The sequence below is a fragment of the Lytechinus pictus genome, chromosome 17 (assembly GCF_037042905.1).
Source record: "Lytechinus pictus isolate F3 Inbred chromosome 17, Lp3.0, whole genome shotgun sequence".
Lineage (NCBI taxonomy): Eukaryota > Metazoa > Echinodermata > Echinoidea > Temnopleuroida > Toxopneustidae > Lytechinus > Lytechinus pictus.
In genome coordinates, this window is record NC_087261.1 from 6,618,802 (window position 1) to 6,631,477 (window position 12,676).

The window sequence follows — 12,676 nt, forward strand, 5'->3', positions numbered from 1 at the left end:
TGGCGGCCATTTTGGATTTATGCAAATTATCAAAATTGCCCAAACGGCAACTTTGGGCAACCAAGCTGAATTTGTTCTAGGACCCCATAGGAACACAAATCAAGAAAAAAACTTCATCGGAAAGAAAATTTCTAGGTTCGGAAAGTGTCAAATCGACTAAACTGCCACGAGTGGTTCACGATCAGCTCACGTCGAGTTCAAGAGTAGGACACGACGGCCCGAATTCACAAAGGTGGTTTCGTTTGAAACCATGGTTTTTAGAAACCGTGGGTTTTAGAAACCATGGTTTTTCAAAAACCATGGTTTCTAAAACTTGCTATTCACAAACGATGGTTTCTAAAACCCACGGTTTCAACAGTGGTCTCAAATGAAACCATGGTTTCAACAGTGGACTCAAATGAAACCATGGTTTAAACCGTGGGTTTTACCTCAAAACCAGGGATTTCCCCTTTTTTAGCGTGTACTGAGCATGCTCAGTTCATTGAAAACTTACATTATACAGCTAGCACTGGCAATACGGTCTGATTCTTCACTTACTACAACTTTTTTTCATTGAAATATCAAAAATTGAAAAAAGTGTAATTTTATGCGCTTCTAGCTATCTCGCGATCCCATATTAGCGCGCGTGTATTAGCTAGCGATACCGTAGCGTACCGTAGCACTGCACTGAATTGATGTTCGACTCGGCCCCGGGCGCGGCCCCCGCTCAACAACTGACTTAATTTTGTGATCATAATTTATTTTCTTCCCTTTTGTCGCCGAAGATAGACTCTCTTGTATTTCCTCAACTCAATTTCTTCATAGAAAGAGTAAAACGCAGTGTAGATGCCCGATTTGTTGAGGTTTGTCACCTTTTCTCTCTGATCGTGAGTAGCGAAAAACGGATTAATGATTCGGTGCTTTTAATCGCAATACTACGTAGCTCGGCCCCCGTAGCTGCCGGGGCGCTTCAGACCCTAAGATATCGCCAATGGAAGTGGGCATGTACAGTCAAAGAGCCGAGCTTGGCTGATATGAGTTTAGTTTAGTTTACTCCAACGATGTAGGACTAAGCCTGTTTATCGATGAAAGTAGAATGTCTATCGCTGCTCACCTTTAGACAAAATTAGATGAAGCTTGACATCGTAGGATCTGCCTTTCTACTTTTTTAAAATAAATATTTTGTAATTGTATGTAGGCCTATACCGGTATTTATTTTCCATGGTGTATAGCTTGGTTTTAAGTGGTAATAGGCTTCAATTTCTTTGACTTGTAGATGTTCGATTCATGCACAGGCACTGCAGGGGGGGGGGGGCTGTGTGGGCATACCGGGCGAAGGAAGCGATCGATAAAAATAAGGGGCTTAGCATTATTTTTTTACAGAATTTAAAATAACATGGATGAATTATCTTACTTTGCCCCTTTCAATTCCTTGTTTTTCCCCTGATTTATTTTCTTTAACTTCTCTTGCAGCTTACTATGAATAATATGTTTCTTTTTACATTAATTTTCCCTGGTGTACAGCTTAGAATGAGTTCTATGCTTATTACGTGGCTGTTACTTTGAGTATTAAGGGAAAATATACATTGGGGCCGGCTTGGGACGATATAATCCCGGCCCCCAAAATGTTCAAAAGCATGGCCCTACGCAGCAGTTGCCCCCCCCCCCCTGGAATTTTTGAACATTTTAATTTTACTGAAAATTTTCATATCCACTGAAAGTGTGCATGAAAAATTTCTGTTTCACTTTCAAAAATGCAAATTTTGTTAAGTATACAGTGTTTACTATGTAATTATTCAACTTTATATGGCAAATAATAAAACCCACTTTACAGAGGAATATAATATTTCAAAACAAGTATTTTGACTGTTGAATTCTATCTTGTGTATATGCATTTTCCTGAGATGAATGGAGATGAGAAAAATTGAAATGTTGAGAGGAATGGAAATGAGAGTTGATGAGGGTGATGGAGATAATGGGAGGAATGGAGGTGATTGAGATGAGGGATGGAGGGGATAGGAAGATGGAGATGAGAGATGAAAGTATAGAGTGATGGAGATGGTGAGAGGAGGGATGGAGATGGTGAGAGGAGGGATGGAGATGATGAGGAAGGGAGATGATTAGAGATGTAGATGAGAGGGATACATATAGATAAGAGGAGTGATGGAGATGAAAGGGGCATGATTACTATCGTCATCACTCATCAACATTACCATCATCATCAACACTAACATCACCATTGCTATCATCTTTATTGTCATCATCAACCTCATTATCATCAAAACCATCGATACCATCACCACCATTACATGTATGACCATCACCACACTTGTCACCATCAGCAGCACCAACACAATCATCATCCTCATCACCCCCAAAGTCATCTTGATCATCTTCATGATTATTTCGTCCAAATCAGAAAAAAGAGAAAAGACTACTCTTTTATCTTTTTTGTGTATCTTTAATTTGCATAAAACCACCTTGCACCTTGGAAAATCACACCAGGAAATTACATAAAAATATAACACACTGAAAATCTAATACTCAATTGGCATTTTGAAAACATTGCAAAATTACAAACATTTGTGAAATAAATACTTAGTCCAAGTTTTGATATATTGCCACATCATAATGGCCCAAATGAATAATTATTGTTAATTATTAGCTGGTGTTTTTCTGGTTGCCTGATTCGAGCTCTACTTGTTAGGCTACCTGGTTTCCCAACTAGGCCATGATCAGGTTATCCTTTGGGGTCAATTGAAATTATATTTTTTTCCAAGAAAATGCATTAATTGCCCTTTTAATTTGTCTCATTCACGCCCCCTAAATGTGCATGTGCCAGCACTGCCAGGCCAAGCTAGTGTTTTCCTGGTTGCCCGAGTTGAGCTCTATTCATAAGGCTACCTGGTTGCCCCAGCTGGGCTGTTGCCCTGGGGACACTTGAAAAGAATACATTTCAACAAAAAACAAGGTTAACCATCAGTCTTGCCTGATATCACAATCAAACTACAGTGTATGCAATATGATCTTTTGACCTTATTATCCTCCTGGACATGCATATGGTATTTAATCCCCAATGGTTATCTGTACCAAGTGTAAACACAACTGATGCAAAAACAAAGAAATGAGAGCAATTTGAATTGATGACCCTCATGGACACATGCATATTTTGGGGCATGCAATAAACTTTCTGTGAGCTATCAAAGTTCTAATCTTAAGCATTTGAAATAGACAATTTAAAATATGTGAAAATATTTCACATGAAAAAGTAAATGAGGAATTTACATTTGATGCTTCCTGATTAAATAGTGTTTTTTTTTAGTAAGGACTATTTGAATTAAAAAATCATTGAAGATACATGTAGTCTGTGAAAGAAACTAAATCAGATAAAAGTTAATTTCAAATACTTGTATTCATGTGAAATTCTGAGTAATAATGTGCTCTTTTAACCCTCATTCTCACGGGGGGGGGGGCATAATGGCCCCCCTTGACAATTTTTGCGATATATCTGCTGCGCAAATTTTTTTGACCTCGCCGCTCACTGACTTTTTACTTTCAAGTCTCGCGCAAATTTTGAGACCAAATCTGTGACGCCCGGATACGCGGTTACGACATTACGCAACATTATGTAAGTGCATGTCAGACCCCAAATTGCTCATAAACGTGATTTTATGTACAAATCCAATGCAGATTGTGTATTAGCCAAAATTCATAAATGCATCATTATTTCTACTTTTACTGATTAAACCTAATTAATTTTGCCTTGTTTATGATCAGAATTAAGTCTGGAATGATTTCCATCGAAAAAGTGAAAAACAAAGAAATACATAAGAAATTAAAAAATAATAAAATACATAAGAAATCGGTCTTGGTACCAGAATTTTTTTCATTCACAATTGTTAGGAATGCTATAAAGAATATTTTCACCAAAAAATAGCATTCTAGGAGCTTTATTTAGTGAATCAGAGCAAAAAGTATGATTTCATGAATAGATTAGCATACTTAATTCATATAAAGTAAAAATATATGAATTCAGTGAAATCTACCAATGCAACTGCGTAGATTACGTCATTCTCTACCATCATGCAAATTTTTGTTTTGATCGCGCAATCCGCGACTGAGGTCTTAAGGGGGGCCATAATGCCCCCCCCCCCGGGAATGACAAGAATCAAAATACCCCGGGAGATTTAGGGTTAACCCTAAAACCCCGGGGGGGGGGGTGAATGAACCCCCTCCCTCAACATATTCCACAACCATTCCGCTGTGCGAAATTTAACGACCGTGCTGCTCGCCGACTTTTTACTTTGAAGTCTTGCACATCTCTTGAGATCAAAGTTACGATGCCTGGTGTTAAAAAGAAGACACAAATGAATAATGAAATTCTTACTTGTACATTACAGAAAATACCTGTTCTAGAGCAAGTCCACTGTACAACAAAAAGTTAATGTGAATGGATAGAGAAAAATAAAACATGCATGACACTGAAAACGTCAAAATAGGATGTAAAATAAGAAATTAATTAGCGGTACTCACAAAAATCACTTATATGCACAAAACAGGTGATATGCAAACAAGTCTATGACGTCACACACTCACTCTTTCTTCTGTATATCAATATATGAAATATATTATAATACTTGATTTTTTACAGAATTCACAATTGAGTATAGGTTGCCACATTGTCTTTTTACACAAGTTTCAGGGAGAAATCAAACCATACACCTGTATTAGCCATTATGAGAAAAAAAAAATCATATTTCATGATATATTACAAAAAAAGAAACAGTGAGTGGAGAACGTCACTTGGTCACTCATTTGCATAATGACCAGGATGTGCATATATATCTGTTTTGTGAAAATAAGCGAAACTTCAAGATGTCAGAACTTTCTCATTTTACATCAAATTTTCAGTGTTATGCTCATTGGAGTTTTCTCTATTATATCAAAATAAACTTTTTGTTGGGTGGACTTGCCCATCAAGAAAGTACAAAGCTTGTTTCCCTCCAGGATATGTAGACATGGGTCCCATCGAACACACCTATGACTCTTGAATTCCTGTAGTACTGTACTGGTACTCAAACAGTTGTTGTTGGGTAGCCTCAATCTCAAGTTCTCACAAAACCTTTCTTCTGGCTATGGCTTGCGAAACATCTGATCACTCAACAAACAGATGATTGCAACACTGATGCCTCATCACCCTGTATTCCCTGAAATTATCCTGTAAATTAAGATATATTGCCAGAAGTTGCACCTTACTCTGTTTTTTTTATTTTATTTTTTGACAAAGATGACAAAGAGAAAACAAAAATAAATATTTTATTGTCTTTATATTTTTAAAGAATAAAAAAAATATTTTGATCCCATATAGAATCCTTTTAATATCATAGAACTCAGTTTAACATTACTTTACTGGTCTAAAGGCTACACCTTTCCCAACCCCATAAACATTTGTGTGACAAACATACAATGAGCAAAGCAGATGCAGTACCTTTTTTCAAATAACCAAGATAATGATACAACCTAAATGTAAAGTATGGATTTTGGAAGAATCTGTCCACAATGGATGACAAAACTTCTAGTTCTAATATACATTTCTGATTGTATTTTCTATATTTGAAAAAAAAATTAATAATCATATGCTCACTTCATTGTGAATTAAAAACGGGCAGTTGCCACAATTTATTATCACTTTTTACATTGAGTTTGATTTCTTTTTACAGCAACATCACAAATATTTGCATACACTAGGCTTGTCTTGAGATGTTTATGTCATAACTTTCTTATTAAAAAAAATACTTACAGCATACAAACGCAGAATTGTCAATACTTGCAGAAACAAAGGTAGTCGATCACTAGGCCCTTCGTCCCTCCTCAGGCTCAGATCACCTTCAAGCATGATGATAAGGTAGCGAGTGGTCTCTTTAGAAAAGCAATTCTGTGCTTGAAAGCTTCATCTTCGTACAAGTCACAAAGGTTCCTCCTGCCAATGACTCCTAACTGCAGTTCTGGTTGGCATATTCCTGTTGAGTTAGACTAGAGTAAGAAGCAAAAGAAAATATTTAAACAACTGAAAAAACAACTATGTATTCTTAACTACCTTTACTGCATATTGTCTTAATTTATTGGCCTACCTTTTGAGAAATCTGCATATTTGGTCAGTTGACTTATTAATTCATTATTTTGCCACATCCTAATCACATCGTCATTCTCATGAATATAAATTGATCAACTGGATCTGCAAAATATTCGACATTTAGGCATGTACTCTATTATACAGGAATAACCGTCGTTTCTGGGGATTTCCTTAACAATTTCTGACATTTCACTATAATCCTTACTCAGTTCAGTGGAACCAAAATACAGAGACTGAAGCTTTTGGTCTAGTACTCTATGACCATTGATCATGTGACACAGAATTCAGATTAGTTCAGTAACTGTCAGATGTGTACGTCAACCAAGTTTGAAATTGATCAAAATAAGTGGTTCTTTATCATGACAACAAATTTTATGATAAAAAAATGTTTAGACGGTGACAAAGAATTTTTTTTAGAAAATAGACGATAGTCCACATAGAAACAACAAAAATAAACAAACCTCTCTAACAATCCTCCTTTCATAGTATCTTAGGACAGCCTGTGCATGTTGTAAGATGTTTTCATCCATTCAAAAATTTACTGCGGAAATAAACAAAGTACAGGTAGATCTACATTAAATTACTTTTAAATCTGATGGACATAAATGATAATATAATTCAACATCTCTCAAATCTGCCAGATTAAACGATAGTATTTCCAACCAAAATGTTAATTCATATTATCATATTTTTAAATAATTTATTCAATGAATTGTTCTATAGAATGGCGCTTCATAGCGTAGCTCATCGTATTGTAGCTACATCATTATAAACAAACCGAGTCAAGCCTATTGTATTACGCAGGGTGAGCAAGGGATGGGAAGATTTTGCAATGGCCACTAGATCGGTCTGGTAAGAAACCTCTAATTTCATGAATTTTTTTATGTTTTCATTATTTAGGCCCTATAAAATATTTGTTATTTCTTTTATAAGCTTAGGTAATAAAAAGGTATGAAATTTAAATTAATTCAATTCAGTGTATCTAACCTATTATTGGCAGTGATGTGGATATTGAAGGGGATTCCATCATTGACAATTTTACCAACTTCTTTGACACACACTGACACAGCCCTACGCAGGCCTGCCCTAGCCTAGCGCATGTCTATTAAACAACTTGGGCTCTGGCTCCATGAAGACTGTCACTTCAAAATTATAAAAATATCATCACAGAGTCCTCGTCCTCGAGGCTAGATCTAGTTCCAACATTTCTCCAGTTGGATCTGAATAAGTGAATTTTGAACACTATTATTGGAGACAGGATCTACAAGCAATTAATAATGACTAGACACAGTTAGGAAGTGTTTTCCCATTCACTAAATTGACCCAACAAGGCAACAACAGGCAACATGCCCATTAATAAGTGATGCTGTTTGGTTAATTGTGCAGTTACTTTAATTTACTAAAAAATCATATCAAACTATTAACATAAAGGTATAAATTAAGAATAACATTTTCTTGAATTTTGCACAATTGTGGTTGAAAGTCTGACTACTTTGGCGGCTTTGTCATGCATCGCTTCTCCAGAGCTCAGCTTTATGAGCCGAGCTATTAAACCCAGGCCAGGGAGCTTAGCGATTCGGTACGGAGAGCTCTTCATAATCTTTTGTTTTGACAGGACACAAAACTACACGCGTGGGACTAGAAAATAACTTGCGTGCGATAATGCTTTTCCCATCACGAGTCCACCGTTCCGCTCCTAAATCTGCATGCATTTACAGCATTAATTATAATATTTCTTCACGAACAAATACACAAAGACGTAGAAAAAATATTCATCGTCGCTATGAAATGGTAAACTACTCACGATGTTCTCACAGCTCGGCAAATACCGATATTCCACGCTTCGCTTCTAGCTTCTTTTCTTTTCGTACAAATCTATTTATCGTCGTCTATCTCCACTTGCTCAGCAATGTACCGAAATACTGTTCTGTGATTGGTCAATGTGCCTAAAAACCATGGGTTTTTAAAACCCACGGTTTGAAACCACCTAAAACAGTTGACTCAAAATCATGCCGAAAACCCACGGTTGAAACCATGGTTTCATTTGAAACCACCTTTGTGAATCGCAAAATCAGTAAAACCCACGGTTGAAACCATGGTTTCTGCAAAAACCACCTTTGTGAATTCGGGCCAATATGTTCACGAATTGATACGCGTCGCAGCGTGACCGTGCATTTCCACTGACACGGGCACGTGTAATTCACGCATTGATGCTCGAGCAGTTCACGTCGACTAGTTTACGCACTTTACGAATAGTTTGGGCATGGTACGAGCAGTTCAGGACTACTGCGCGACAGTGGCGCTCGTGTCGGTCCAGGGGTATATATTGGGCTTCCTGGACACTGCACGCGATAACAGAAACGAAAAAATAAAGGACATCGAAAACAAACAAAACTCACCTCCCCCAAACCCCCTGTTGCACCCACAAATGTAATAACGCCCACAAATGTAATAACACTTTACCCACAAATGTAATAATTTTTGATCGCCCACAAATGTAATAATGACTTTACCCAAAAATGCAATAATGCACTTTACCCACAAATGTAATAATGACTTTGCCCACAAATGTAATAAATTTGAATGGATTTTTTGGCGAATCCGTTCTAAACTAAAATCCTATAGTAATGCGTTAATATAGCACAAAAGTGCAAAGTCTTTTTTCCAGACCCGGTTTTTTCAAAAATTATAACATAAGTCCAAACTAAGATACGATAATGATATTCCATTGGAATAAAATGAAAATCGAGCTTAGTCTCTTCTCCAGACCCAGTTAATTCAAACTGGTGTAATTAATGTCTTTGTTGTTGTTTTAACTTATACTTAAATTATTGTGAATATATGCGCTAAGAGTAAATTGAGAATCAAGCGTAGTATTTTCTCCAGACCCGGTTACTTAAAACTAAAAACTAAAACCCTAGCAGCGTTCATATAGTACAAAAGTGCAAAGTCTTTTTTTCCAGACCCGTTGAATTCAAAAATTATAATATAAGTCCAAAGTCTTTTTTCCAGACCCGGTTGCTTCAAAAATTATAATATAAGTCCAAACTAAGATACGATAATGATATTCCATTGGAATAAAAATGAAAATCGAGCTTAGTCTCTTCTCCAGACCCAGTTAATTAAAACTGGTGTAATTAATTTCTTTGTTGTTGTTTTAACTTATACTTAAATTATTGCGAATATATGCGCTAAGAGTAAATTGAGAATCAAGCATAGTCTTTTCTCCAGACCCGGTTACTTAAAACTAAAAACTAAAACCCTAGCAGCGTTCATATAGTACAAAAGTGCAAAGTCTTTTTTCCAGACCCGTTGAATTCAAAAATTATAATATAAGTCCAAAGTCTTTTTTCCAGACCCGGTTGCTTCAAAATTTATAATATAAGTCCAAAGTCTGTTTTCCAGACCTGGCTGTTTCAAAAATTATAATATAAGTCCAAAGTCTGTTTTCCAGACCTGGCTGTTTCAAAAATTATAATATAAGTACAAAGTCTTTTTTCCAGATCCGGTTATTTAAAAAATTATAATATAAGTCCAAACTAAGATAGCATAATGACATTCCAGTGGAATAAAAATGAAAATCGAGCTAAGTCTTTTCTCCAAACCCTGTTATTCCAAAATTATAAATAACAATACAACAACAACAAAAACAGTATAAAGACCCCATAATCTTTTTAATGCTGGATAACATGGACATATAGTTAATTTTTTCTTCAAAATAACGCTAATAGTAATAATTAAAAAAACTCAAAATCTAAGACCAAACAATCCTTCAACCTAAGAACCTGTTTTAAAAGAGGTTTAGAGCGTTGTCTTTATTCCAGACCTAATTATTAACAAAATTACAAAAAAATCTTCTAACGTAAGACTCTATCATATTCTTATTCTTGTGGAATAACACAAGTTTTAAAACGTACTCTTTCCTCCAGACACGGTTATTTAAAAAAGTGAATTAAAAAAAATTCAAATCTAAGACCAATCTTCAAAAGTTACACCCAGTAATAAATACGTCTTTACCCCACATCCATTTTTTTAAATAATACTAAGACCCCTACAAAACATTGCAATAATGCATGGGTAAAGCAAACATCCTTTCTCCAGACTTGGTTATTATTTGAAAAAAAAATAAAATAGTTTTTACAAATATTCTAAAACGAATACCCAATAATCTTATTACTGTGGAATAACATAAAGATCGATTGTAGACTTTCCTCCAGACACAGTTATTTCGAGAATAAAAAAGCAATAAAGCCCAACCCCCAACAACGAATCTAAGAACCAACAATCCTCCAAATTAAGACCATGTAGAAAAGCACATGTTTAGAGCGTTTTTTTTTTTCCAGACCCAGTCATTTAAAAATAATTTAAGCAATCTTAAAAACATAAGACTTTGTCATATTTTAATTCCTGTGGAATAACACGAGTATTATGCTTAGTCCTTTGTCTAGACCCGGTTATTTAAAAGAAAAATAAATATTGGAAAAAAAAATCTAAGCTAAGACCAACCTTCAAAATTAAACCCAGTCAAAATGCTTGGGTTTAGAGTGTTGTCTTTACCCCACACCCAGTTCTCTTAAAAATACAAATTAATCGAAACATTAATCTTAAAACTTAGACCCCAGCATCTTCTAAACTATAAAAACCCTGTGATAACGCATACCACAAACACAACAAATTAATCATAGGCGTAAATATTCATATCTGAATGATACGCGCCTTAAAATCCAAGATAACAACAACAACAACAACAACGTTATTCTACATCAATGATATTGTGGGGTCTGTTTGTTTTTATTTTCCTATTTTTAAATAACTGGGTCTGGAGCATAGACTATGCTATATTTCCATGTTATTCTACATCAATAAGATTGTGGGGCCTTTGTTTTATTATTATTAGGGCCTATATATTTTTTTATGATTTGTTATTTTAAAATAACTGGGTCTTGAAGATAGACTACGCTATATTTTTAAGTCATTCAACATCAATGAGATTGTGGGGTCCTTGTTAATATTGTTCTTTATGATTTGCTATTTTGAAATAACCGGGGCTGGAACAAAGACTGCACCATATTTCGATGCTATTCAGTGTTAACAAGATTGCGGGTTTTGCTTTTGGTTGTTGTTGTTTTGTTTTTGAATGATTTTTTTATAACTGGGTCTGAAGGAAAGACTATGCTATATTTACATTTTGTTAAACATTAATAAGATCGTGGGGCCTTTGATTGTTTTTAATCATTATTTATTATTTTGTATTTGCTATTTGAAATATTTGGGTCTGGAGGAAAGACTACGCTAAACTTCTATGTTATTCAACATTAAGAAGAGTTAATTTTGGGATCTTTATTTGGAAGATTGTTTAAATGTTTTATATAACCGGGTCTGGAGAAAAAAAGACTGTGACTTTGCGCTATATGAATGCATTACTATATGGTTTTAGTTTAGAACAGATTCGCCAAAAATCCCTTCAAATTTATAACATTTGTGGGTAAAGTCATTATTACATTTGTGGGAGATGAAAAATTATTACATTTGTGGGTGAAATTATTACATTTGTGGATAAAGGGTTTTAAGTAACCGGGTCTGGAGAAAAGACTTACGCTTGATTCTCAATTTACTCTTAGCGCATGTATTAACAATACGCGCCGTGTAAGTTAAAACAACAACAAAGACATTTATTCCACCAGTTTTAATTAACTGGGTCTGGAGAAAAGACTAAGCTCGATTCTTATTCTTATTCCACTGGAATATCATTTTCGTATCTTAGTTTGGACTTATATTATATTTTTTTAAACAGCTGGGTCTGGAAAAGAGACTTTGGACTTATACATGTATTATAATTTTTTAAACAACCGGGTCTGGAAAAAAGACTTTGGACTTACATTATAATTTTTTAAACAGCTGGGTCTGGAAAAAAGTCTTTGGACTTATATTCTAATTTTTTAATTAACCGGGTCTGGAAAAAAGACTGCACTTTTTTGCTGTTTGAACGTATTACTATAGGATTTAAGTTTAGAACGGATCGCCAAAAAACCCTTCAAATTTATTACATTTGTGGGTAAAGTCATAATTACATTTGTGGGTAAAGTCATTATTACATTTGTGGGTAAAGTGCATTATTACATTTGTGGGTAAAATTATTACATTCGTTGGTAAAGTGTTATACATTTGTGGGCGTTATTACATTTGTGGGTAAAGTGTTATTACATTTGTTGGGCGTTATTACATTTGTGGGCGATTATTACATTTGTAAAAAAAAACAGGAAACCAACAAGAGAAAAAGACCCCCCCCCCAAAAAAAGGGGGGGAAATGAAGCGCAAGAAAGTCCCCTTATCCACCCCCCCAAAAAAAAAAGCGAAATCCGTATGTTCTTTATTCTCTTTTTTGTTTCTCTTTCTTTTCAGTTCTTTTTTCCTTTACTTCCATTTCTTAATTTTTTTCAATTTTTTTTGGTGAAGGGGATTTCTGTTATTTTATAATTAATTTTCATTCCCCCTTTTCCCCCTTTTTCCTTTTTCGTGTTTTTGTTTTTTAAGTTTCTTTTTCTCTTTATTATTTCTTTCCAG

General features: G+C 35.0%; 1 long non-coding RNA gene across 1 annotated transcript; it reads right to left on the reverse strand.

Moving 5' to 3' along the window:
* Positions 1-4,214: 4,214 nt before the first annotated feature.
* Positions 4,215-8,016, reverse strand: LOC135157292 (uncharacterized). Its single transcript, XR_010296305.1, has 4 exons — positions 7,917-8,016; positions 6,574-6,653; positions 5,780-6,012; positions 4,215-5,197 (listed from the first exon to the last, which is right to left on the reverse strand). It is a non-coding gene; the product is annotated as an uncharacterized LOC135157292 (long non-coding RNA).
* Between the last annotated feature and the right edge of the window lie 4,660 nt (positions 8,017-12,676).